General features: G+C 35.9%; 23 non-coding genes across 23 annotated transcripts; all 23 read right to left on the bottom strand.

The window, feature by feature from the left end:
* Window positions 1-447: 447 nt before the first annotated feature.
* TRNAR-UCU (transfer RNA arginine (anticodon UCU)) lies at window positions 448-533 on the bottom strand. The gene is given in 2 exon segments: window positions 448-483; window positions 497-533. It is a non-coding gene; the product is annotated as a tRNA-Arg (tRNA).
* Window positions 534-1,562: 1,029 nt separating this feature from the next.
* TRNAR-UCU (transfer RNA arginine (anticodon UCU)) lies at window positions 1,563-1,648 on the bottom strand. The gene is given in 2 exon segments: window positions 1,563-1,598; window positions 1,612-1,648. It is a non-coding gene; the product is annotated as a tRNA-Arg (tRNA).
* A 1,218-nt stretch (window positions 1,649-2,866) lies between these two features.
* Window positions 2,867-2,952, bottom strand: TRNAR-UCU (transfer RNA arginine (anticodon UCU)). Its single transcript is given in 2 exon segments — window positions 2,867-2,902; window positions 2,916-2,952. It is a non-coding gene; the product is annotated as a tRNA-Arg (tRNA).
* Window positions 2,953-3,422: 470 nt separating this feature from the next.
* On the bottom strand, window positions 3,423-3,508 carry TRNAR-UCU (transfer RNA arginine (anticodon UCU)). The gene is given in 2 exon segments: window positions 3,423-3,458; window positions 3,472-3,508. It is a non-coding gene; the product is annotated as a tRNA-Arg (tRNA).
* Window positions 3,509-3,978: 470 nt separating this feature from the next.
* Window positions 3,979-4,064, bottom strand: TRNAR-UCU (transfer RNA arginine (anticodon UCU)). Its single transcript is given in 2 exon segments — window positions 3,979-4,014; window positions 4,028-4,064. It is a non-coding gene; the product is annotated as a tRNA-Arg (tRNA).
* Window positions 4,065-4,535: 471 nt separating this feature from the next.
* TRNAR-UCU (transfer RNA arginine (anticodon UCU)) lies at window positions 4,536-4,621 on the bottom strand. Its single transcript is given in 2 exon segments — window positions 4,536-4,571; window positions 4,585-4,621. It is a non-coding gene; the product is annotated as a tRNA-Arg (tRNA).
* A 1,029-nt stretch (window positions 4,622-5,650) lies between these two features.
* TRNAR-UCU (transfer RNA arginine (anticodon UCU)) lies at window positions 5,651-5,736 on the bottom strand. Its single transcript is given in 2 exon segments — window positions 5,651-5,686; window positions 5,700-5,736. It is a non-coding gene; the product is annotated as a tRNA-Arg (tRNA).
* Window positions 5,737-6,207: 471 nt separating this feature from the next.
* On the bottom strand, window positions 6,208-6,293 carry TRNAR-UCU (transfer RNA arginine (anticodon UCU)). Its single transcript is given in 2 exon segments — window positions 6,208-6,243; window positions 6,257-6,293. It is a non-coding gene; the product is annotated as a tRNA-Arg (tRNA).
* A 471-nt stretch (window positions 6,294-6,764) lies between these two features.
* Window positions 6,765-6,850, bottom strand: TRNAR-UCU (transfer RNA arginine (anticodon UCU)). The gene is given in 2 exon segments: window positions 6,765-6,800; window positions 6,814-6,850. It is a non-coding gene; the product is annotated as a tRNA-Arg (tRNA).
* A 2,701-nt stretch (window positions 6,851-9,551) lies between these two features.
* Window positions 9,552-9,637, bottom strand: TRNAR-UCU (transfer RNA arginine (anticodon UCU)). The gene is given in 2 exon segments: window positions 9,552-9,587; window positions 9,601-9,637. It is a non-coding gene; the product is annotated as a tRNA-Arg (tRNA).
* Window positions 9,638-10,108: 471 nt separating this feature from the next.
* Window positions 10,109-10,194, bottom strand: TRNAR-UCU (transfer RNA arginine (anticodon UCU)). Its single transcript is given in 2 exon segments — window positions 10,109-10,144; window positions 10,158-10,194. It is a non-coding gene; the product is annotated as a tRNA-Arg (tRNA).
* A 472-nt stretch (window positions 10,195-10,666) lies between these two features.
* On the bottom strand, window positions 10,667-10,752 carry TRNAR-UCU (transfer RNA arginine (anticodon UCU)). Its single transcript is given in 2 exon segments — window positions 10,667-10,702; window positions 10,716-10,752. It is a non-coding gene; the product is annotated as a tRNA-Arg (tRNA).
* A 1,029-nt stretch (window positions 10,753-11,781) lies between these two features.
* On the bottom strand, window positions 11,782-11,867 carry TRNAR-UCU (transfer RNA arginine (anticodon UCU)). Its single transcript is given in 2 exon segments — window positions 11,782-11,817; window positions 11,831-11,867. It is a non-coding gene; the product is annotated as a tRNA-Arg (tRNA).
* A 471-nt stretch (window positions 11,868-12,338) lies between these two features.
* TRNAR-UCU (transfer RNA arginine (anticodon UCU)) lies at window positions 12,339-12,424 on the bottom strand. Its single transcript is given in 2 exon segments — window positions 12,339-12,374; window positions 12,388-12,424. It is a non-coding gene; the product is annotated as a tRNA-Arg (tRNA).
* A 471-nt stretch (window positions 12,425-12,895) lies between these two features.
* Window positions 12,896-12,981, bottom strand: TRNAR-UCU (transfer RNA arginine (anticodon UCU)). Its single transcript is given in 2 exon segments — window positions 12,896-12,931; window positions 12,945-12,981. It is a non-coding gene; the product is annotated as a tRNA-Arg (tRNA).
* Window positions 12,982-15,682: 2,701 nt separating this feature from the next.
* TRNAR-UCU (transfer RNA arginine (anticodon UCU)) lies at window positions 15,683-15,768 on the bottom strand. The gene is given in 2 exon segments: window positions 15,683-15,718; window positions 15,732-15,768. It is a non-coding gene; the product is annotated as a tRNA-Arg (tRNA).
* Window positions 15,769-16,239: 471 nt separating this feature from the next.
* Window positions 16,240-16,325, bottom strand: TRNAR-UCU (transfer RNA arginine (anticodon UCU)). Its single transcript is given in 2 exon segments — window positions 16,240-16,275; window positions 16,289-16,325. It is a non-coding gene; the product is annotated as a tRNA-Arg (tRNA).
* A 4,048-nt stretch (window positions 16,326-20,373) lies between these two features.
* TRNAR-UCU (transfer RNA arginine (anticodon UCU)) lies at window positions 20,374-20,459 on the bottom strand. The gene is given in 2 exon segments: window positions 20,374-20,409; window positions 20,423-20,459. It is a non-coding gene; the product is annotated as a tRNA-Arg (tRNA).
* Window positions 20,460-23,144: 2,685 nt separating this feature from the next.
* Window positions 23,145-23,230, bottom strand: TRNAR-UCU (transfer RNA arginine (anticodon UCU)). Its single transcript is given in 2 exon segments — window positions 23,145-23,180; window positions 23,194-23,230. It is a non-coding gene; the product is annotated as a tRNA-Arg (tRNA).
* A 1,029-nt stretch (window positions 23,231-24,259) lies between these two features.
* TRNAR-UCU (transfer RNA arginine (anticodon UCU)) lies at window positions 24,260-24,345 on the bottom strand. The gene is given in 2 exon segments: window positions 24,260-24,295; window positions 24,309-24,345. It is a non-coding gene; the product is annotated as a tRNA-Arg (tRNA).
* Window positions 24,346-24,815: 470 nt separating this feature from the next.
* Window positions 24,816-24,901, bottom strand: TRNAR-UCU (transfer RNA arginine (anticodon UCU)). Its single transcript is given in 2 exon segments — window positions 24,816-24,851; window positions 24,865-24,901. It is a non-coding gene; the product is annotated as a tRNA-Arg (tRNA).
* A 470-nt stretch (window positions 24,902-25,371) lies between these two features.
* On the bottom strand, window positions 25,372-25,457 carry TRNAR-UCU (transfer RNA arginine (anticodon UCU)). The gene is given in 2 exon segments: window positions 25,372-25,407; window positions 25,421-25,457. It is a non-coding gene; the product is annotated as a tRNA-Arg (tRNA).
* Window positions 25,458-25,928: 471 nt separating this feature from the next.
* On the bottom strand, window positions 25,929-26,014 carry TRNAR-UCU (transfer RNA arginine (anticodon UCU)). The gene is given in 2 exon segments: window positions 25,929-25,964; window positions 25,978-26,014. It is a non-coding gene; the product is annotated as a tRNA-Arg (tRNA).
* Between the last annotated feature and the right edge of the window lie 315 nt (window positions 26,015-26,329).

Genomic DNA, 26,329 nt, shown 5'->3' with positions numbered 1-26,329 from the left:
ACTGTAGCACTTGTAGAATACATAGAGTGGCAAAGGAGTGTCAGATATTTACAATAGTTCTCCCAAATGCAAAAACAGCTATATCTGAGTCTTCCTCTTGCTGATATTTGGTGCAAGTCCTATTTTAAGTATGCGGAATTAGTGGCATAATTTGTGGTACACAATTAAGGACTGTAGGGAGACATTTTTTTAAGATGTTTTAGAATACATACCACTCAATCTAAGCAAGGCTAGTTGAGTAGAGACAAAAGTGTTTTCAAAACACCAATTACTGGTTTAAAGGAATCTGAAATTACATTGTAACTTGTGATCTAACTTTGAAAGGGACTTTCCAGTCAACAACCGATCATTATATTGTTTATGTAGTATTCGGATGTTCAATCTCCAATCATATTGTTATGAAAAGTTGAAAGTAAATCTTAAATTTTTGCATTTAACACTGAAGAACGACTCTGGTGGGACTCGAACCCACAACCTTTGAATAACTACAACCAACTAGAAGTCCACTGCGCTATCCATTGCGCCACAGAGCCCGTGGTGGTTTTAGCACTTGGTTCGACTGTAGCACTTGTAGAATACATAGAGTGGCAAAGGAGTGTCAGATATTTACAATAGTTCTCCCAAATGCAAAAACAGCTATATCTGAGTCTTCCTCTTGCTGATATTTGGTGCAAGTCCTATTTTAAGTATGCGGATTTAGAGACATAATTTGTGGTACACAATTAAGGACTGTAGGGAGACATTTTTTTATGATGTTTTAGAATACATACCACTCAATCTAAGCAAGGCTAGTTGAGTAGAGACAAAAGTGTTTTCAAAACACCAATTACTGGTTTAAAGGAATCTGAAATTACATTGTAACTTGTGATCTAACTTTAAAAGGGACTTTCCAGTCAAAAACCGATCATTATATTGTTTATGTAGTATATGGATCTCCAATCTCCAATCATATTGTTATGAAAAGTTGAATGTAAATCCTAAATATTTGCAATTAAAACTAAAGAATGAATCTGGTGGGACTCGAGCCCACAACTTTTGAATAACTACAACCAACTAGAAGTCTAACATGCTATCCATTGCACCACAGCGCTCCTTGCAGTTTATTTGCTTGGTTCGACTGTAGCACTTGTAGAATACATAGAGTGGCAAAGGAGTGTCAGATATTTACAATAGTTCTCCCAAATGCAAAAACAGCTATATCTGAGTCTTCCTCTTGCTGATATTTGGTGCAAGTCCTATTTTAAGTATGCGGATTTAGTGACATAATTTGTGGTACACAATTAAGGACTGTATGGAGACATTTTTTATGATGTTTTAGAATACATACCCCTCAATCTGAGCAAGGCTAGTTGAGCAGAGACAAAAGTGTTTTCAAAACACCAATTACTGGTTTTAAGGAATCTGAAATTACATTGTAACTTGTGATCTAACTTTGAAAGGGACTTTCCAGTCAAAAACGGATCATTATATTGTTTATGTAGTATAAGGATGTCCAATCTCCAATCATATTGTTATGAAAAGTTGAATGTAAATCTTAAATATTTGCATTTAAAACTGAAGAACGACTCTGGTGGGACTCGAACCCACAACCTTTGAATAACTACAACCAACTAGAAGTCCAATGCGCTATCCATTGCGCCACAGAGCCCCTGGCGGTTTTAGCGCTTGGTTCGACTGTAGCACTTGTAGAATACATAGAGTGGCAAAGGAGTGTCAGATATTTACAATAGTTCTCCCAAATGCAAAAACAGCTATATCTGAGTCTTCCTCTTGCTGATATTTGGTGCAAGTCCTATTTTAAGTATGCGGATTTAGTGACATAATTTGTGGTACACAATTAAGGACTGTATGGAGACATTTTTTATGATGTTTTAGAATACATACCCCTCAATCTGAGCAAGGCTAGTTGAGCAGAGACAAAAGTGTTTTCAAAACACCAATTACTGGTTTTAAGGAATCTGAAATTACATTGTAACTTATGATCTAACTTTGAAAGGGACTTTCCAGTCAACAACCGATCATTATATTGTTTATGTAGTATAAGGATGTCCAATCTCCAATCATATTGTTATGAAAAGTTGAATGTAAATCTTAAATATTTGCATTTAAAACTGAAGAATGACTCTGGTGGGACTCGAACCCACAACCTTTGAATAACTACAACCAACTGGAAATCCAATGCGCTATCCATTGCACCACAGTGCCCCTGGTGGTTTTAGCACTTGGTTCGACTGTAGCACTTGTAGAATACATAGAGTGGCAAAGGAGTGTCAGATATTTACAATAGTTCTCTGAAATGCAAAAACAGCTATATCTGAGTCTTCCTCTTGCTGATATTTGGTGGAAGTCCTATTTTAAGTATGCGGATTTAGTGACATAATTTGTGGTACACAATTAAGGACTGTAGGGAGACATTTTTTTATGATGTTTTAGAATACATACCACTCAATCTAAGCAAGGCTAGTTGAGTAGAGACAAAAGTGTTTTCAAAACACCAATTACTGGTTTAAAGGAATCTGAAATTACATTGTAACTTGTGATCAAACTTTAAAAGGGACTTTCCAGTCAAAAACCGATCATTATATTGTTTATGTAGTATATGGATCTCCAATCTCCAATCATATTGTTATGAAAAGTTGAATGTAAATCCTAAATATTTGCAATTAAAACTAAAGAATGAATCTGGTGGGACTCGAGCCCACAACTTTTGAATAACTACAACCAACTAGAAGTCTAACGTGCTATCCATTGCACCACAGCGCTCCTGGCAGTTTATGTGCTTGGTTCGACTGTAGCACTTGTAGAATACGTAGAGTGGCAAAGGAGTGTCAGATATTTACAATAGTTTGCATTTAAAACTGAAGAATGGCTCTGGTGGGACTCGAACCCACAACCTTTGAATAACTACAACCAACTAGAAGTCCAATGCGCTATCCATTGTGCCACAAAGCCCCTGGTGGTTTTAGTGCTTGGTTCGACTGTAGCACTTGTAGAATACATAGAGTGGCAAAGAGTGTCAGATATTTACAATAGTTCTCCCAAATGCAAAAACAGCTATATCTGAGTCTTCCTCTTGCTGATATTTGGTGCAAGTCCTATTTTAAGTATGCGGATTTAGTGACATAATTTGTGGTACACAATTAAGGACTGTAGGGAGACATTTTTTATGATGTTTTAGAATACATACCCCTCAATCTGAGCAAGGCTAGTTGAGCTGAGACAAAAGTGTTTTCAAAACATGAATTACAGGTTTAAAGGAATCTGAAATAACATTGTAACTTGTGATCTAACTTTGAAAGGGACTTTCCAGTCAACAACCGATCATTATATTGTTTATGTAGTATAAGGATGTCCAATCTCCAATCATATTGTTATGAAAAGTTGAATGTAAATCTTAAATATTTGCATTTAATACTGAAGAACGACTCTGGTGGGACTCGAACCCACAACCTTTGAATAACTACAACCAACTAGAAGTCCAATGTGCTATCCATTGCGCCACAGAGCCCTGGCGGTTTTAGCACTTGGTTCGACTGTAGCACTTGTAGAATACATAGAGTGGCAAAGGAGTGTCAGATATTTACAATAGTTCTCCCAAATGCAAAAACAGCTATATCTGAGTCTTCCTCTTGCTGATATTTGGTGCAAGTCCTATTTTAAGTATGCGGATTTAGTGACATAATTTGTGGTACACAATTAAGGACTGTATGGAGACATTTTTTATGATGTTTTAGAATACATACCCCTCATTCTGAGCAAGGCTAGTTGAGCTGAGACAAAAGTGTTTTCAAAACACCAATTACTGGTTTAAAGGAATCTGAAATCACATTATAACTTGTAATCTAACTTTGAAAGGGACTTTCCAGTCAACAACCGATCATTATATTGTTTATGTAGTATAAGGATCTCCAAACTCCAATCATATTGTTATGAAAAGTTGAATGTAAATCTTAAATATTTGCATTTAAAACTGAAGAACGACTCTGGTGGGACTCGAACCCACAACCTTTGAATAACTACAACCAACTAGAAGTCCAACGCGCTATCCATTGCGCCACAGAGCCCCTGGTGGTTTTAGCGCTTGGTTCGACTGTAGCACTTGTAGAATACATAGAGTGGCAAAGGAGTGTCAGATATTTACAATAGTTCTCTGAAATGCAAAAACAGCTATATCCGAGTCTTCCTCTTGCTGATATTTGGTGCAAGTCCTATTTTAAGTATGCGGAATTAGTGACATAATTTGTGGTACACAATTAAGGACTGTAGGGAGACATTTTTTATGATGTTTTAGAATACATACCACTCAATCTAAGCAAGGCTAGTTGAGTAGAGACAAAAGTGTTTTCAAAACACCAATTACTGGTTTAAAGGAATCTGAAATAACATTGTAACTTGTGATCTAACTTTGAAAGGGACTTTCCAGTCAACAACCGATCATTATATTGTTTATGTAGTATTCGGATGTTCAATCTCCAATCATATTGTTATGAAAAGTTGAAAGTAAATCTTAAAGATTTGCATTTAACACTGAAGAACGACTCTGGTGGGACTCGAACCCACAACCTTTGAATAACTACAACCAACTAGAAGTCCAATGCGCTATCCATTGCGCCACAGAGCCCCTGGCGGTTTTAGCACTTGGTTCGACTGTAGCACTTGTAAAATACAAGGTGTGGCAATGGAGTGTCAGATATTTACAATAGTTCTCCCAAATGCAAAAACAGCTATATCTGAGTCTTCCTCTTGCTGATATATGGTGCAAGTCCTATTTTAAGTATGCTGATTTAGTGACATAATTTGTGGTACACAATTAAGGACTGTAGGGAGACATTTTTTTATGATGTTTTAGAATACATACCACTCAATCTAAGCAAGGCTAGTTGAGTAGAGACAAAAGTGTTTTCAAAACACCAATTACTGGTTTAAAGGAATCTGAAATTACATTGTAACTTGTGATCTAACTTTAAAAGGGACTTTCCAGTCAAAAACCAATCATTATATTGTTTATGTAGTATATGGATCTCCAATCTCCAATCATATTGTTATGAAAAGTTGAATGTAAATCCTAAATATCTGCAATTAAAACTAAAGAATGAATCTGGTGGGACTCGAACCCACAACTTTTGAATAACTACAACCAACTAGAAGTCTAACGTGCTATCCATTGCACCACAGCGCTCCTGGCAGTTTATGTGCTTGGTTCGACTGTAGCACTTGTAGAATACATAGAGTGGCAAAGGAGTGTCAGATATTTACAATAGTTCTCCCAAATGCAAAAACAGCTATATCTGAGTCTTCCTCTTGCTGATATTTGGTGCAAGTCCTATTTTAAGTATGCGGATTTAGTGACATAATTTGTGGTACACAATTAAGGACTGTATGGAGAAATTTTTTATGATGTTTTAGAATACATACCCCTCAATCTGAGCAAGGCTAGTTGAGCAGAGACAAAAGTGTTTTCAAAACACCAATTACTGGTTTTAAGGAATCTGAAATTACATTGTAACTTGTGATCTAACTTTGAAAGGGACTTTCCAGTCAACAACCGATCATTATATTGTTTATGTAGTATAAGGATGTCCAATCTCCAATCATATTGTTATGAAAAGTTGAATGTAAATCTTAAATATTTGCATTTAAAACTGTAGAACAACTCTGGTGGGTCTCGAACCCACAACCTTTGAATAACTACAACCAACTAGAAGTCCAATGCGCTATCCATTGCGCCACAGAGCCCCTGGCGGTTTTAGAGCTTGGTTCGACTGTAGCACTTGTAGAATACATAGAGTGGCAAAGGAGTGTCAGATATTTACAATAGTTCTCTGAAATGCAAAAACAGCTATATCCGAGTCTTCCTCTTGCTGATATTTGGTGCAAGTCCTATTTTAAGTATGCGGATTTAGTGACATAATTTGTGGTACACAATTAAGGACTGTAGGGAGACATTTTTTATGATGTTTTAGAATACATACCCCTCATTCTGAGCAAGGCTAGTTGAGCTGAGACAAAAGTGTTTTCAAAACACCAATTACTGGTTTAAAGGAATCTGAAATCACATTATAACTTGTAATCTAACTTTGAAAGGGACTTTCCAGTCAACAACCGATCATTATATTGTTTATGTAGTATAAGGATGTCCAATCTCCAATCATATTGTTATGAAAAGTTGAATGTAAATCTTAAATATTTGCATTTAAAACTGAAGAACGACTCTGGTGGGACTCGAACCCACAACCTTTGCATAATTACAACCAACTAGAAATCCAATGCGCCATCCATTGCGCCACAGAGCCCCTGGTGGTTTTAGCACTTGGTTCGACTGTAGCACTTGTAGAATACATAGAGTGGCAAAGGAGTGTCAGATATTTACAATAGTTCTCCCAAATGCAAAAACAGCTATATCTGAGTCTTCCTCTTGCTGATATTTGGTGCAAGTCCTATTTTAAGTATGCGGATTTAGTGACATAATTTGTGGTACACAATTAAGGACTGTAGGGAGACATTTTTTATGATGTTTTAGAATACATACCCCTCAATCTGAGCAAGGCTAGTTGAGCTGAGACAAAAGTGTTTTCAAAACACGAATTACAGATTTAAAGGAATCTGAAATAACATTGTAACTTGTGATCTAACTTTGAAAGGGACTTTCCTGTCAACAACCGATCATTGTATTGTTTATGTAGTATAAGGACGTCCAATCTCCAATCATATTGTTATGAAAAGTTGAATGTAAATCTTAAATATTTGCATTTAATACTGAAGAACGACTCTGGTAGGACTCGAACCCACAACCTTTGAATAACTACAACCAACTAGAAGTCCAATGCGCTATCCATTGCGCCACAGAGCCCCTGGCGGTTTTAGCACTTGGTTCGACTGTAGCACTTGTAGAATACATAGAGTGGCAAAGGAGTGTCAGATATTTACAATAGTTCTCCCAAATGCAAAAACAGCTATATCTGAGTCTTCCTCTTGCTGATATATGGTGCAAGTCCTATTTTAAGTATGCGGATTTAGTGACATAATTTGTGGTACACAATTAAGGACTGTAGGGAGACATTTTTTTATGATGTTTTAGAATACATACCACTCAATCTAAGCAAGGCTAGATGAGTAGTGACAAAAGTGTTTTCAAAACACCAATTACTGGTTTAAAGGAATCTGAAATCACATTATAACTTGTGATCTAACTTTGAAAGGGACTTTCCAGTCAACAACCGATCATTATATTGTTTATGTAGTATAAGGATGTCCAATCTCCAATCATATTGTTATGAAAAGTTGAATGTAAATCTTAAATATTTGCATTTAAAACTGAAGAACGACTCTGGTGGGACTCGAACCCACAAACTTTGAATAATTACAACCAACTAGAAATCCAATGCGCCATCCATTGTGCCACAGAGCCCCTGGCGGTTTTAGAGCTTGGTTCGACTGTAGCACTTGTAGAATACATAGAGTGGCAAAGGAGTGTCAGATATTTACAATAGTTCTCTGAAATGCAAAAACAGCTATATCTGAGTCTTCCTCTTGCTGATATTTGGTGCAAGTCCTATTTTAAGTATGCGGATTTAGTGACATAATTTGTGGTACACAATTAAGGACTGTAGGGAGATATTTTTTATGATGTTTTAGAATACATACCCCTCAATCTGAGCAAGGCTAGTTGAGCTGAGACAAAAGTGTTTTCAAAACACGAATTACAGGTTTAAAGGAATCTGAAATTACATTGTAACTTGTGATCTAACTTTAAAAGGGACTTTCCAGTCAAAAAACGATCATTATATTGTTTATGTAGTATATGGATCTCCAATCTCCAATCATATTGTTATGAAAAGTTGAATGTAAATCCTAAATATTTGCAATTAAAACTAAAGAATGAATCTGGTGGGACTCGAGCCCACAACTTTTGAATAACTACAACCAACTAGAAGTCTAACATGCTATCCATTGCACCACAGCGCTCCTGGCAGTTTATGTGCTTGGTTCGACTGTAGCACTTGTAGAATACATAGAGTGGCAAAGGAGTGTCAGATATTTACAATAGTTCTCCCAAATGCAAAAACAGCTATATCTGAGTCTTCCTCTTGCTGATATATGGTGCAAGTCCTATTTTAAGTATGCGGATTTAGTGACATAATTTGTGGTACACAATTAAGGACTGTAGGGAGACATTTTTTTATGATGTTTTAGAATACATACCACTCAATCTAAGCAAGGCTAGATGAGTAGTGACAAAAGTGTTTTCAAAACACCAATTACTGGTTTAAAGGAATCTGAAATCACATTATAACTTGTGATCTAACTTTGAAAGGGACTTTCCAGTCAACAACCGATCATTATATTGTTTATGTAGTATAAGGATGTCCAATCTCCAATCATATTGTTATGAAAAGTTGAATGTAAATCTTAAATATTTGCATTTAAAACTGAAGAACGACTCTGGTGGGACTCGAACCCACAAACTTTGAATAATTACAACCAACTAGAAATCCAATGCGCCATCCATTGCGCCACAGAGCCCCTGGCGGTTTTAGAGCTTGGTTCGACTGTAGCACTTGTAGAATACATAGAGTGGCAAAGGAGTGTCAGATATTTACAATAGTTCTCTGAAATGCAAAAACAGCTATATCTGAGTCTTCCTCTTGCTGATATTTGGTGCAAGTCCTATTTTAAGTATGCGGATTTAGTGACATAATTTGTGGTACACAATTAAGGACTGTAGGGAGATATTTTTTATGATGTTTTAGAATACATACCCCTCAATCTGAGCAAGGCTAGTTGAGCTGAGACAAAAGTGTTTTCAAAACACGAATTACAGGTTTAAAGGAATCTGAAATTACATTGTAACTTGTGATCTAACTTTAAAAGGGACTTTCCAGTCAAAAAACGATCATTATATTGTTTATGTAGTATATGGATCTCCAATCTCCAATCATATTGTTATGAAAAGTTGAATGTAAATCCTAAATATTTGCAATTAAAACTAAAGAATGAATCTGGTGGGACTCGAGCCCACAACTTTTGAATAACTACAACCAACTAGAAGTCTAACATGCTATCCATTGCACCACAGCGCTCCTGGCAGTTTATGTGCTTGGTTCGACTGTAGCACTTGTAGAATACATAGAGTGGCAAAGGAGTGTCAGATATTTACAATAGTTCTCCCAAATGCAAAAACAGCTATATCTGAGTCTTCCTCTTGCTGATATTTGGTGCAAGTCCTATTTTAATTATGCGGATTTAGTGACATAATTTGTGGTACACAATTAAGGACTGTATGGAGACATTTTTTATGATGTTTTAGAATACATACCCCTCAATCTGAGCAAAGCTAGTTGAGCAGAGACAAAAGTGTTTTCAAAACACCAATTACTGGTTTTAAGGAATCTGAAATTACATTGTAACTTGTGATCTAACTTTGAAAGGGACTTTCCAGTCAAAAACAGTTCATTATATTGTTTATGTAGTATAAGGATGTCCAATCTCCAATCATATTGTTATGAAAAGTTGAATGTAAATCTTAAATATTTGCATTTAAAACTGAAGAACGACTCTGGTGGGACTTGAACCCACAACCTTCGAATAACTACAGCCAACTAGAAGTCCAATGCGCTATCCATTGTGCCACAGAGCCCCTGGCAGTTTTTGCGCTTGGTTCGACTGTAGCACTTGTAGAATACATAGAGTGGCAAAGGAGTGTCAGATATTTACAATAGTTCTCCCAAATGCAAAAACAGCTATATCTGAGTCTTCCTCTTGCTGATATTTGGTGCAAGTCCTATTTTAAGTATGCGGATTTAGTGACATAATTTGTGGTACACAATTAAGGACTGTATGGAGACATTTTTTATGATGTTTTAGAATACATACCCCTCATTCTGAGCAAGGCTAGTTGAGCTGAGACAAAAGTGTTTTCAAAACACCAATTACTGGTTTAAAGGAATCTGAAATCACATTATAACTTGTAATCTAACTTTGAAAGGGACTTTCCAGTCAACAACCGATCATTATATTGTTTATGTAGTATAAGGATCTCCAAACTCCAATCATATTGTTATGAAAAGTTGAATGTAAATCTTAAATATTTGCATTTAAAACTGGAGAACGACTCTGGTGGGACTCGAACCCACAACCTTTGAATAACTACAACCAACTAGAAGTCCAATACGCTATCCATTGTGCCACAGAGCCCCTGGTGGTTTTAGCACTTGGTTCGACTGTAGCACTTGTAGAATACATAGAGTGGCAAAGGAGTGTCAGATATTTACAATAGTTCTCCCAAATGCAAAAACAGCTATATCTGAGTCTTCCTCTTGCTGATATATGGTGCAAGTCCTATTTTAAGTATGCAGATTTAGTGACATAATTTGTGGTACACAATTAAGGACTGTAGGGAGACATTTTTTTATGAAGTTTTAGAATACATACCACTCAATCTAAGCAAGGCTAGTTGAGTAGAGACAAAAGTGTTTTCAAAACACCAATTACTGGTTTAAAGGAATCTGAAATAACATTGTAACTTGTGATCTAACTTTGAAAGGGACTTTCCAGTCAACAACCGATCATTATATTGTTTATGTAGTATTCGGATGTTCAATCTCCAATCATATTGTTATGAAAAGTTGAAAGTAAATCTTAAAGATTTGCATTTAACACTGAAGAACGACTCTGGTGGGACTCGAACCCACAACCTTTGAATAACTACAACCAACTAGAAGTCCAATGCGCTATCCATTGCGCCACAGAGCCCCTGGCGGTTTTAGCACTTGGTTCGACTGTAGCACTTGTAGAATACAAGGTGTGGCAATGGAGTGTCAGATATTTACAATAGTTCTCCCAAATGCAAAAACAGCTATATCTGAGTCTTCCTCTTGCTGATATATGGTGCAAGTCCTATTTTAAGTATGCTGATTTAGTGACATAATTTGTGGTACACAATTAAGGACTGTAGGGAGACATTTTTTTATGATGTTTTAGAATACATACCACTCAATCTAAGCAAGGCTAGTTGAGTAGAGACAAAAGTGTTTTCAAAACACCAATTACTGGTTTAAAGGAATCTGAAATTACATTGTAACTTGTGATCTAACTTTAAAAGGGACTTTCCAGTCAAAAACCAATCATTATATTGTTTATGTAGTATATGGATCTCCAATCTCCAATCATATTGTTATGAAAAGTTGAATGTAAATCCTAAATATCTGCAATTAAAACTAAAGAATGAATCTGGTGGGACTCGAACCCACAACTTTTGAATAACTACAACCAACTAGAAGTCTAACGTGCTATCCATTGCACCACAGCGCTCCTGGCAGTTTATGTGCTTGGTTCGACTGTAGCACTTGTAGAATACATAGAGTGGCAAAGGAGTGTCAGATATTTACAATAGTTCTCCCAAATGCAAAAACAGCTATATCTGAGTCTTCCTCTTGCTGATATTTGGTGCAAGTCCTATTTTAAGTATGCGGATTTAGTGACATAATTTGTGGTACACAATTAAGGACTGTATGGAGAAATTTTTTATGATGTTTTAGAATACATACCCCTCAATCTGAGCAAGGCTAGTTGAGCAGAGACAAAAGTGTTTTCAAAACACCAATTACTGGTTTTAAGGAATCTGAAATTACATTGTAACTTGTGATCTAACTTTGAAAGGGACTTTCCAGACAACAACCGATCATTATATTGTTTATGTAGTATAAGGATGTCCAATCTCCAATCATATTGTTATGAAAAGTTGAATGTAAATCTTAAATATTTGCATTTAAAACTGTAGAACAACTCTGGTGGGTCTCGAACCCACAACCTTTGAATAACTACAACCAACTAGAAGTCCAATGCGCTATCCATTGCGCCACAGAGCCCCTGGCGGTTTTAGAGCTTGGTTCGACTGTAGCACTTGTAGAATACATAGAGTGGCAAAGGAGTGTCAGATATTTACAATAGTTCTCTGAAATGCAAAAACAGCTATATCCGAGTCTTCCTCTTGCTGATATTTGGTGCAAGTCCTATTTTAAGTATGCGGATTTAGTGACATAATTTGTGGTACACAATTAAGGACTGTAGGGAGACATTTTTTATGATGTTTTAGAATACATACCCCTCATTCTGAGCAAGGCTAGTTGAGCTGAGACAAAAGTGTTTTCAAAACACCAATTACTGGTTTAAAGGAATCTGAAATCACATTATAACTTGTAATCTAACTTTGAAAGGGACTTTCCAGTCAACAACCGATCATTATATTGTTTATGTAGTATAAGGATGTCCAATCTCCAATCATATTGTTATGAAAAGTTGAATGTAAATCTTAAATATTTGCATTTAAAACTGAAGAACGACTCTGGTGGGACTCGAACCCACAACCTTTGCATAATTACAACCAACTAGAAATCCAATGCGCCATCCATTGCGCCACAGAGCCCCTGGTGGTTTTAGCACTTGGTTCGACTGTAGCACTTGTAGAATACATAGAGTGGCAAAGGAGTGTCAGATATTTACAATAGTTCTCCCAAATGCAAAAACAGCTATATCTGAGTCTTCCTCTTGCTGATATTTGGTGCAAGTCCTATTTTAAGTATGCGGATTTAGTGACATAATTTGTGGTACACAATTAAGGACTGTAGGGAGACATTTTTTATGATGTTTTAGAATACATACCCCTCAATCTGAGCAAGGCTAGTTGAGCTGAGACAAAAGTGTTTTCAAAACACGAATTACAGATTTAAAGGAATCTGAAATAACATTGTAACTTGTGATCTAACTTTGAAAGGGACTTTCCTGTCAACAACCGATCATTGTATTGTTTATGTAGTATAAGGACGTCCAATCTCCAATCATATTGTTATGAAAAGTTGAATGTAAATATTAAATATTTGCATTTAATACTGAAGAACGACTCTGGTAGGACTCGAACCCACAACCTTTGAATAACTACAACCAACTAGAAGTCCAATGCGCTATCCATTGCGCCACAGAGCCCCTGGCGGTTTTAGCACTTGGTTCGACTGTAGCACTTGTAGAATACATAGAGTGGCAAAGGAGTGTCAGATATTTACAATAGTTCTCCCAAATGCAAAAACAGCTATATCTGAGTCTTCCTCTTGCTGATATATGGTGCAAGTCCTATTTTAAGTATGCGGATTTAGTGACATAATTTGTGGTACACAATTAAGGACTGTAGGGAGACATTTTTTTATGATGTTTTAGAATACATACCACTCAATCTAAGCAAGGCTAGATGAGTAGTGACAAAAGTGTTTTCAAAACACCAATTACTGGTTTAAAGGAATCTGAAATCACATTATAACTTGTGATCTAACTTTGAAAGGGACTTTCCAGTCAACAACCGATCATTATATTGTTTATGTAGTATAAGGATGTCCAATCTCCAATCATATTGTTATGAAAAGTTGAATGTAAATCTTAAATATTTGCATTTAAAACTGGAGAACGACTCTGGTGGGACTCGAACCCACAAACTTTGAATAATTACAACCAACTAGAAATCCAATGCGCCATCCATTGTGCCACAGAGCCCCTGGCGGTTTTAGAGCTTGGTTCGACTGTAGCACTTGTAGAATACATAGAGTGGCAAAGGAGTGTCAGATATTTACAATAGTTCTCTGAAATGCAAAAACAGCTATATCTGAGTCTTCCTCTTGCTGATATTTGGTGCAAGTCCTATTTTAAGTATGCGGATTTAGTGACATAATTTGTGGTACACAATTAAGGACTGTAGGGAGATATTTTTTATGATGTTTTAGAATACATACCCCTCAATCTGAGCAAGGCTAGTTGAGCTGAGACAAAAGTGTTTTCAAAACACGAATTACAGGTTTAAAGGAATCTGAAATTACATTGTAACTTGTGATCTAACTTTAAAAGGGACTTTCCAGTCAAAAAACGATCATTATATTGTTTATGTAGTATATGGATCTCCAATCTCCAATCATATTGTTATGAAAAGTTGAATGTAAATCCTAAATATTTGCAATTAAAACTAAAGAATGAATCTGGTGGGACTCGAGCCCACAACTTTTGAATAACTACAACCAACTAGAAGTCTAACATGCTATCCATTGCACCACAGCGCTCCTGGCAGTTTATGTGCTTGGTTCGACTGTAGCACTTGTAGAATACATAGAGTGGCAAAGGAGTGTCAGATATTTACAATAGTTCTCCCAAATGCAAAAACAGCTATATCTGAGTCTTCCTCTTGCTGATATATGGTGCAAGTCCTATTTTAAGTATGCGGATTTAGTGACATAATTTGTGGTACACAATTAAGGACTGTAGGGAGACATTTTTTTATGATGTTTTAGAATACATACCACTCAATCTAAGCAAGGCTAGATGAGTAGTGACAAAAGTGTTTTCAAAACACCAATTACTGGTTTAAAGGAATCTGAAATCACATTATAACTTGTGATCTAACTTTGAAAGGGACTTTCCAGTCAACAACCGATCATTATATTGTTTATGTAGTATAAGGATGTCCAATCTCCAATCATATTGTTATGAAAAGTTGAATGTAAATCTTAAATATTTGCATTTAAAACTGAAGAACGACTCTGGTGGGACTCGAACCCACAAACTTTGAATAATTACAACCAACTAGAAATCCAATGCGCCATCCATTGCGCCACAGAGCCCCTGGCGGTTTTAGAGCTTGGTTCGACTGTAGCACTTGTAGAATACATAGAGTGGCAAAGGAGTGTCAGATATTTACAATAGTTCTCTGAAATGCAAAAACAGCTATATCTGAGTCTTCCTCTTGCTGATATTTGGTGCAAGTCCTATTTTAAGTATGCGGATTTAGTGACATAATTTGTGGTACACAATTAAGGACTGTAGGGAGATATTTTTTATGATGTTTTAGAATACATACCCCTCAATCTGAGCAAGGCTAGTTGAGCTGAGACAAAAGTGTTTTCAAAACACGAATTACAGGTTTAAAGGAATCTGAAATTACATTGTAACTTGTGATCTAACTTTAAAAGGGACTTTCCAGTCAAAAAACGATCATTATATTGTTTATGTAGTATATGGATCTCCAATCTCCAATCATATTGTTATGAAAAGTTGAATGTAAATCCTAAATATTTGCAATTAAAACTAAAGAATGAATCTGGTGGGACTCGAGCCCACAACTTTTGAATAACTACAACCAACTAGAAGTCTAACATGCTATCCATTGCACCACAGCGCTCCTGGCAGTTTATGTGCTTGGTTCGACTGTAGCACTTGTAGAATACATAGAGTGGCAAAGGAGTGTCAGATATTTACAATAGTTCTCCCAAATGCAAAAACAGCTATATCTGAGTCTTCCTCTTGCTGATATTTGGTGCAAGTCCTATTTTAATTATGCGGATTTAGTGACATAATTTGTGGTACACAATTAAGGACTGTATGGAGACATTTTTTATGATGTTTTAGAAAACATACCCCTCAATCTGAGCAAAGCTAGTTGAGCAGAGACAAAAGTGTTTTCAAAACACCAATTACTGGTTTTAAGGAATCTGAAATTACATTGTAACTTGTGATCTAACTTTGAAAGGGACTTTCCAGTCAAAAACAGTTCATTATATTGTTTATGTAGTATAAGGATGTCCAATCTCCAATCATATTGTTATGAAAAGTTGAATGTAAATCTTAAATATTTGCATTTAAAACTGAAGAACGACTCTGGTGGGACTCGAACCCACAACCTTCGAATAACTACAGCCAACTAGAAGTCCAATGCGCTATCCATTGTGCCACAGAGCCCCTGGCAGTTTTTGCGCTTGGTTCGACTGTAGCACTTGTAGAATACATAGAGTGGCAAAGGAGTGTCAGATATTTACAATAGTTCTCCCAAATGCAAAAACAGCTATATCTGAGTCTTCCTCTTGCTGATATTTGGTGCAAGTCCTATTTTAAGTATGCGGATTTAGTGACATAATTTGTGGTACACAATTAAGGACTGTATGGAGACATTTTTTATGATGTTTTAGAATACATACCCCTCATTCTGAGCAAGGCTAGTTGAGCTGAGACAAAAGTGTTTTCAAAACACCAATTACTGGTTTAAAGGAATCTGAAATCACATTATAACTTGTAATCTAACTTTGAAAGGGACTTTCCAGTCAACAACCGATCATTATATTGTTTATGTAGTATAAGGATCTCCAAACTCCAATCATATTGTTATGAAAAGTTGAATGTAAATCTTAAATATTTGCATTTAAAACTGGAGAACGACTCTGGTGGGACTCGAACCCACAACCTTTGAATAACTACAACCAACTAGAAGTCCAATACGCTATCCATTGTGCCACAGAGCCCCTGGTGGTTTTAGCACTTGGTTCGACTGTAGCACTTGTAGAATACATAGAGTGGCAAAGGAGTGTCAGATATTTACAATAGTTCTCCCAAATGCAAAAACAGCTATATCTGAGTCTTCCTCTTGCTGATATATGGTGCAAGTCCTATTTTAAGTATGCAGATTTAGTGACATAATTTGTGGTACACAATTAAGGACTGTAGGGAGACATTTTTTTATGAAGTTTTAGAATACATACCACTCAATCTAAGCAAGGCTAGTTGAGTAGAGACAAAAGTGTTTTCAAAACACCAATTACTGGTTTAAAGGAATCTGAAATTACATTGTAACTTGTGATCTAACTTTAAAAGGGACTTTCCAGTCAAAAACCGATCATTATATTGTTTATGTAGTATATGGATCTCCAATCTCCAATCATATTGTTATGAAAAGTTGAATGTAAATCCTAAATATTTGCAATTAAAACTAAAGAATGAATCCGGTGGGACTCGAGCCCACAACTTTGAAATAACTACAACCAACTAGAAGTCTAACGTGCTATCCATTGCACCACAGCGCTCCTGGCAGTTTATGTGCTTGGTTCGACTGTAGCACTTGTAGAATACATAGAGTGGCAAAGGAGTGTCAGATATTTACAATAGTTCTCCCAAATGCAAAAACAGCTATATCTGAGTCTTCCTCTTGCTGATATATGGTGCAAGTCCTATTTTAAGTATGCGGATTTAGTGACATAATTTGTGGTACACAATTAAGGACTGTAGGGAGAGATTTTTTTATTAAGTTTTAGAATACATACCACTCAAACTAAGCAAGGCTAGTTGAGTAGAGACAAAAGTGTTTTCAAAACACCAATTACTGGTTTAAAGGAATCTGAAATTACATTGTAACTTGTGATCTAACTTTGAAAGGGACTTTCCAGTCAACAACCAATCATTATATTGTTTATGTAGTATAAGGATGACCAATCTCCAATCATATTGTTATGAAAAGTTGAATGTAAATCTTAAATATTTGCATTTAAAACTGAAGAACGACTCTGGGGGGACTCAAACCCACAACCTTTGAATAACTTCAACCAACTAGAAGTCCAATGCGCTATCCATTGCGCCACAGGAGTGTCAGATATTTACAATAGTTCTCCCAAATGCAAAAACAGCTATATCTGAGTCTTCCTCTTGCTGATATATGGTGCAAGTCCTATTTTAAGTATGCGGATTTAGTGACATAATTTGTGGTACACAATTAAGGACTGTAGGGAGAGATTTTTTTATTAAGTTTTAGAATACATACCACTCAATCTAAGCAAGGCTAGTTGAGTAGAGACAAAAGTGTTTTCAAAACACCAATTACTGGTTTAAAGGAATCTGAAATTACATTGTAACTTGTGATCTAACTTTAATATGTAACAAATAAAGAGCGCTTGTGAATAAACATGTATGAATGTAACACAATACCTGTAAAAAAAAAAAAAAAAAAAAAAGGGGATTAGTAAAAGATGTTTAAAACCCTTTTTTAATATTTAGGAAAGTCCATAATTGACATCAGGGTTCCGATAACATGCCTTGCAGTGCGGTGTGATACTGGAGTCAGACGTGAAAAACTAACTGTCTCTCCCTATATCTGCCTACCTTTAACGGCTTCCGCTCCGTCCGGCTGGTTCCCTGCACGGGGTGATCGTCTTCTTCGTCCGTGTAAACGGCCCGATGCTGCAAAGGTGCAGTGTGATGACGTCACTATGTCTCTGCTGTGTGTCAGATGTGCGCTAAAACCAACGCGTTTCAGGCTCCTGGCCCTTTTTCTAGGATAGCGTTCCATCCTGTGTGCTCCATTTTATTGAAAGATTTAATTGATTCAATTAAAAACCTAATTCTATAATTAGGTATAATTAGGTATAATTTCCTTTTAGAAATAAATAAAAATTAAGGTATTGCGTTTTTGTGTTTTTATTATGAGAATGGTATTATATTATAAAAAGTGATGTAAAAATTAGAGAAATTTAAGCAATGTATAGAATTAATTGATTAATAGGTATTTAAAGGAAAGCATTTATCTCTATATCCATATTTAAACATGCAGGTTGCAAGGTTTGCATCCAGAAAATCCATTTTGTTTCCTTTTTTCTCAATTCTTTTGAAATGTCACCTCCTCTCCAGTTAGGGCAGATTTTCTGTATGCCCATAAATGACAAACCAGAGGGATTTCGGTTGTGATGGTCTAGAAAGTGTTTGGACACGCTATGTGTCTGTAAACCTTTCTTGATGTTGAAAATATGCTCAGCAATTCTTATTTTTAGTTTTCTTTTTGTCTGACCAATATATTGGAATCCACAGGGACATTCAAGTAAATAAATTACTGCTTCTGTATCACAAGTGATAGTATCCATAATTTTGTAACTCTTATTTGATACATTTGATTTGAATCCAGTTAATGGTTGTGTCGATTGTTTTCTTAAAGTATTACATGGTAAACAGTTCAAACAGAAAAAATGACCTTTCTTTTTGTTCCCAAAGTTGGCTCCATTATTTAAATGAGTATGACTTTTCACCAATTGATGCTTGAGGTTGCATGCTTTTTTGTAAATAATTTTTGGTTTTGTTGGAATGACTGATTTCAATTTATTGTCCAGAAGCAATATATGCCAATGCTTATTCAATATAGATTCAATTACATGATGTTGACTATTAAATTGTGTGACAAAGGCTATATCGAAATCCTCCTTTGTATTGCGTTCTTTATATAAAAGTGTATCCTTCCTCTCTTTAAGCGATATCTCTTCTAAGGCCTCTTGTAATTTCTGTTCATCATATCCTTTTTTCAAGAACTTGTTTTTCATTGTTTCACTTTGTTGTAAAAAGATGTCATGTTGTGAACAATTCCTTTTTAATCTACTAAATTGTCCTTTTGGGATATTCTGAATCCATTTCGTGTGATGATTACTGGTATATAACAAGGTATTGTTTCCACTGATGTCTTTCGTGTGGGTTCTTGTTTGTATGGTGTTATTGAAAAAGAAGATTTCCAAATAAACTATCATGTTCTTGCTAAAAGTTGAGATAAATTCAAGCCCAAAACTGTTATTATTAAGATACGAGAAGAAATCAGCTCTCTGAAATGCAAAAACAGCTATATCTGAGTCTTCCTCTTGCTGATATATGGTGCAAGTCCTATTTTAAGTATGCGGATTTAGTGACATAATTTGTGGTACACAATTAAGGACTGTAGGGAGACATTTTTTTATGATGTTTTAGAATACATACCACTCAATCTAAGCAAGGCTAGTTGAGTAGAGACAAAAGTGTTTTCAAAACACCAATTACTGGTTTAAAGGAATCTGAAATTACATTGTAACTTGTAATCTAACTTTAAAAGGGACTTTCCAGTCAAAAACCGATCATTATATTGTTTATGTAGTATATGGATCTCCAATCTCCAATCATATTGTTATGAAAAGTTGAATGTAAATCCTAAATATTTGCAATTAAAACTAAAGAATGAATCTGGTGGGACTCGAGCCCACAACTTTTGAACAACTACAACCAACTAGAAGTCTAACATGCTATCCATTGCACCACAGCGCTCCTGGCAGTTTATGTGCTTGGTTCGACTGTAGCACTTGTAGAATACATAGAGTGGCAAAGGAGTGTCAGATATTTACAATAGTTCTCCCAAATGCAAAAACAGCTATATCTGAGTCTTCCTCTTGCTGATATTTGGTGCAAGTCCTATTTTAAGTATGCGGATTTAGTGACATAATTTGTGGTACACAATTAAGGACTGTATGGAGACATTTTTTATGATGTTTTAGAATACATACCCCTCAATCTGAGCAAAGCTAGTTGAGCAGAGACAAAAGTGTTTTCAAAACACCAATTACTGGTTTTAAGGAATCTGAAATTACATTGTAACTTGTGATCTAACTTTGAAAGGGACTTTCCAGTCAAAAACAGTTCATTATATTGTTTATGTAGTATAAGGATGTCCAATCTCCAATCATATTGTTATGAAAAGTTGAATGTAAATCTTAAATATTTGCATTTAAAACTGAAGTACGACTCTGGTGGGACTCGAACCCACAACCTTTGAATAACTACAGCCAACTAGAAGTCCAATGCGCTATCCATTGTGCCACAGAGCCCCTGGCAGTTTTCGCGCTTGGTTCGACTGTAGCACTTGTAGAATACATAGAGTGGCAAAGGAGTGTCAGATATTTACAATAGTTCTCCCAAATGCAAAAACAGCTATATCTGAGTCTTCCTCTTGCTGATATTTGGTGCAAGTCCTATTTTAAGTATGCGGATTTAGTGACATAATTTGTGGTACACAATTAAGGACTGTATGGAGACATTTTTTATGATGTTTTAGAATACATACCCCTCATTCTGAGCAAGGCTAGTTGAGCTGAGACAAAAGTGTTTTCAAAACACCAATTACTGGTTTAAAGGAATCTGAAATCACATTATAACTTGTAATCTAACTTTGAAAGGGACTTTCCAGTCAACAACCGATCATTATATTGTTTATGTTGTATAAGGATCTCCAATCTCCAATCATATTGTTATGAAAACTTGAATGTAAATCTTAAATATTTGCATTTAAAACTGAAGAACAACACTGGTGGGACTCGAACCCACAACCTTTGAATAACTACAACCAACTAGAAGTCCAACACGCTATCTATTGCGCCACAGAGCCCCTGGTGGTTTTAGCACTTGGTTCGACTGTAGCACTTGTAGAATACATAGAGTGGCAAAGGAGTGTCAGATATTTACAATAGTTCTCCCAAATGCAAAAACAGCTATATCTGAGTCTTCCTCTTGCTGATATATGGTGCAAGTCCTATTTTAAGTATGCAGATTTAGTGACATAATTTGTGGTACACAATTAAGGACTGTAGGGAGACATTTTTTTATGAAGTTTTAGAATACATACCACTCAATCTAAGCAAGGCTAGTTGAGTAGAGACAAAAGTGTTTTCAAAACACCAATTACTGGTTTAAAGGAATCTGAAATTACATTGTAACTTGTGATCTAACTTTAAAAGGGACTTTCCAGTCAAAAACCGATCATTATATTGTTTATGTAGTATATGGATCTCCAATCTCCAATCATATTGTTATGAAAAGTTGAATGTAAATCCTAAATATTTGCAATTAAAACTAAAGAATGAATCTGGTGGGACTCGAGCCCACAACTTTTGAATAACTACAACCAACTAGAAGTCTAACGTGCTATCCATTGCACCACGGCGCTCCTGGCAGTTTATGTGCTTGGTTCGACTGTAGCACTTGTAGAATACATAGAGTGGCAAAGGAGTGTCAGATATTTACAATAGTTCTCCCAAATGCAAAAACAGCTATATCTGAGTCTTCCTCTTGCTGATATTTGGTGCAAGTCCTATTTTAAGTATGCGGAATTAGTGGCATAATTTGTGGTACACAATTAAGGACTGTAGGGAGACATTTTTTTATGATGTTTTAGAATACATACCACTCAATCTAAGCAAGACTAGTTGAGTAGAGACAAAAGTGTTTTCAAAACACCAATTCCTGGTTTAAAGGAATCTGAAATTACATTGTAACTTGTGATCTAACTTTGAAAGGGACTTTCCAGTCAACAACCGATCATTATATTGTTTATGTAGTATTCGGATGTTCAATCTCCAAACATATTGTTATGAAAAGTTGAAAGTAAATCTTAAATATTTGCATTTAAAACTGAAGAATGACTCTGGTGGGACTTGAACCCACAACTTTTGAATAACCTGTGGCGCTATCCATTGTGCCACAGAGCCCCTGGCGGTTTTAGCACTTGGTTCGACTGTAGCACTTGTAGAATACATAGAGTGGCAAAGGAGTGTCAGATATTTACAATAGTTCTCCCAAATGCAAAAACAGCTATATCTGAGTCTTCCTCTTGCTGATATTTGGTGCAAGTCCTATTTTAAGTATGCGGATTTAGAGACATAATTTGTGGTACACAATTAAGGACTGTAGGGAGACATTTTTTTATGATGTTTTAGAATACATACCACTCAATCTAAGCAAGGCTAGTTGAGTAGAGACAAAAGTGTTTTCAAAACACCAATTACTGGTTTAAAGGAATCTGAAATTACATTGTAACTTGTGATCTAACTTTAAAAGGGAGTTTCCAGTCAAAAACCGATCATTATATTGTTTATGTAGTATATGGATCTCCAATCTCCAATCATATTGTTATGAAAAGTTGAATGTAAATCCTAAATATTTGCAATTAAAACTAAAGAATGAATCTGGTGGGACTCGAGCCCACAACTTTTGAATAACTACAACCAACTAGAAGTCTAACGTGCTATCCATTGCACCACAGCGCTCCTTGCAGTTTATTTGCTTGGTTCGACTGTAGCACTTGTAGAATACATAGAGTGGCAAAGGAGTGTCAGATATTTACAATAGTTCTCCCAAATGCAAAAACAGCTATATCTGAGTCTTCCTCTTGCTGATATTTGGTGCAAGTCCTATTTTAAGTATGCGGATTTAGTGACATAATTTGTGGTACACAATTAAGGACTGTATGGAGACATTTTTTATGATGTTTTAGAATACATACCCCTCAATCTGAGCAAGGCTAGTTGAGCAGAGACAAAAGTGTTTTCAAAACACCAATTACTGGTTTTAAGGAATCTGAAATTACATTGTAACTTGTGATCTAACTTTGAAAGGGACTTTCCAGTCAAAAACGGATCATTATATTGTTTATGTAGTATAAGGATGTCCAATCTCCAATCATATTGTTATGAAAAGTTGAATGTAAATCTTAAATATTTGCATTTAAAATTGAAGAACGACTCTGGTGGGACTCGAACCCACAACCTTTGAATAACTACAACCAACTAGAAGTCCAATGTGCTATCCATTGCGCCACAGTGCCCCTGGTGGTTTTAGCACTTGGTTCGACTGTAGCACTTGTAGAATACATAGAGTGGCAAAGGAGTGTCAGATATTTACAATAGTTCTCTGAAATGCAAAAACAGCTATATCTGAGTCTTCCTCTTGCTGATATTTGGTGCAAGTCCTATTTTAAGTATGCGGATTTAGTGACATAATTTGTGGTACACAATTAAGGACTGTAGGGAGACATTTTTTTATGATGTTTTAGAATACATACCACTCAATCTAAGCAAGGCTAGTTGAGTAGAGACAAAAGTGTTTTCAAAACACCAATTACTGGTTTAAAGGAATCTGAAATTACATTGTAACTTGTGATCTAACTTTAAAAGGGACTTTCCAGTCAAAAACCGATCATTATATTGTTTATGTAGTATATGGATCTCCAATCTCCAATCATATTGTTATGAAAAGTTGAATGTAAATCCTAAATATTTGCATTTAAAACTAAAGAATGAATCTGGTGGGACTCGAGCCCACAACTTTTGAATAACTACAACCAACTAGAAGTCTAACGTGCTATCCATTGCACCACAGCGCTCCTGGCAGTTTATGTGCTTGGTTCGACTGTAGCACTTGTAGAATACGTAGAGTGGCAAAGGAGTGTCAGATATTTACAATAGTTCTCCCAAATGCAAAAACAGCTATATCTGAGTCTTCCTCTTGCTGATATTTGGTGCAAGTCCTATTTTAAGTATGCAGATTTAGTGACATAATTTGTGGTACACAATTAAGGACTGTATGGAGACATTTTTTATGATGTTTTAGAATACATACCCCTCAATCTGAGCAAGGCTAGTTGAGCAGAGACAAAAGTGTTTTCAAAACACCAATTACTGGTTTTAAGGAATCTGAAATTACATTGTAACTTGTGATCTAACTTTGAAAGGGACTTTCCAGTCAAAAACGGATCATTATATTGTTTATGTAGTATAAGGATGTCCAATATCCAATCATATTGTTATGAAAAGTTGAATGTAAATCTTAAATATTTGCATTTAAAACTGAAGAATGGCTCTGGTGGGACTCGAACCCACAACCTTTGAATAACTACAACCAACTAGAAGTCCAATGCGCTATCCATTGTGCCACAGAGCCCCTGGTGGTTTTAGTGCTTGGTTCGACTGTAGCACTTGTAGAATACATAGAGTGGCAAAGAGTGTCAGATATTTACAATAGTTCTCCCAAATGCAAAAACAGCTATATCTGAGTCTTCCTCTTGCTGATATTTGGTGCAAGTCCTATTTTAAGTATGCGGATTTAGTGACATAATTTGTGGTACACAATTAAGGACTGTAGGGAGACATTTTTTATGATGTTTTAGAATACATACCCCTCAATCTGAGCAAGGCTAGTTGAGCTGAGACAAAAGTGTTTTCAAAACATGAATTACAGGTTTAAAGGAATCTGAAATAACATTGTAACTTGTGATCTAACTTTGAAAGGGACTTTCCAGTCAACAACCGATCATTATATTGTTTATGTAGTATAAGGATGTCCAATCTCCAATCATATTGTTATGAAAAGTTGAATGTAAATCTTAAATATTTGCATTTAATACTGAAGAACGACTCTGGTGGGACTCGAACCCACAACCTTTGAATAACTACAACCAACTAGAAGTCCAATGCGCTATCCATTGCGCCACAGAGCCCTGGCGGTTTTAGCACTTGGTTCGACTGTAGCACTTGTAGAATACATAGAGTGGCAAAGGAGTGTCAGATATTTACAATAGTTCTCCCAAATGCAAAAACAGCTATATCTGAGTCTTCCTCTTGCTGATATTTGGTGCAAGTCCTATTTTAAGTATGCAGATTTAGTGACATAATTTGTGGTACACAATTAAGGACTGTATGGAGACATTTTTTATGATGTTTTAGAATACATACCCCTCATTCTGAGCAAGGCTAGTTGAGCTGAGACAAAAGTGTTTTCAAAACACCAATTACTGGTTTAAAGGAATCTGAAATCACATTATAACTTGTAATCTAACTTTGAAAGGGACTTTCCAGTCAACAACCGATCATTATATTGTTTATGTAGTATAAGGATCTCCAAACTCCAATCATATTGTTATGAAAAGTTGAATGTAAATCTTAAATATTTGCATTTAAAACTGAAGAACGACTCTGGTGGGACTCGAACCCACAACCTTTGAATAACTACAACCAACTAGAAGTCCAACGCACTATCCATTGCGCCACAGAGCCCCTGGCGGTTTTAGCGCTTGGTTCGACTGTAGCACTTGTAGAATACATAGAGTGGCAAAGGAGTGTCAGATATTTACAATAGTTCTCTGAAATGCAAAAACAGCTATATCCGAGTCTTCCTCTTGCTGATATTTGGTGCAAGTCCTATTTTAAGTATGCGGAATTAGTGACATAATTTGTGGTACACAATTAAGGACTGTAGGGAGACATTTTTTATGATGTTTTAGAATACATACCACTCAATCTAAGCAAGGCTAGTTGAGTAGAGACAAAAGTGTTTTCAAAACACCAATTACTGGTTTAAAGGAATCTGAAATAACATTGTAACTTGTGATCTAACTTTGAAAGGGACTTTCCAGTCAACAACCGATCATTATATTGTTTATGTAGTATTCGGATGTTCAATCTCCAATCATATTGTTATGAAAAGTTGAAAGTAAATCTTAAATATTTGCATTTAACACTGAAGAACGACTCTGGTGGGACTCGAACCCACAACCTTTGAATAACTACAACCAACTAGAAGTCCAATGCGCTATCCATTGCGCCACAGATCCCCTGGCGGTTTTAGCACTTGGTTCGACTGTAGCACTTGTAGAATACAAGGTGTGGCAATGGAGTGTCAGATATTTACAATAGTTCTCCCAAATGCAAAAACAGCTATATCTGAGTCTTCCTCTTGCTGATATATGGTGCAAGTCCTATTTTAAGTATGCTGATTTAGTGACATAATTTGTGGTACACAATTAAGGACTGTAGGGAGACATTTTTTTATGATGTTTTAGAATACATACCACTCAATCTAAGCAAGGCTAGTTGAGTAGAGACAAAAGTGTTTTCAAAACACCAATTACTGGTTTAAAGGAATCTGA

Source organism: Taudactylus pleione, unplaced genomic scaffold (assembly GCF_031769625.1).
Source record: "Taudactylus pleione unplaced genomic scaffold, aTauple2 ptg000070l, whole genome shotgun sequence".
Taxonomy (NCBI): domain Eukaryota; kingdom Metazoa; phylum Chordata; class Amphibia; order Anura; family Myobatrachidae; genus Taudactylus; species Taudactylus pleione.
Note: the sequence above shows the minus strand (reverse complement) of the source record. Positions and strands in the feature narration are given on the sequence as shown.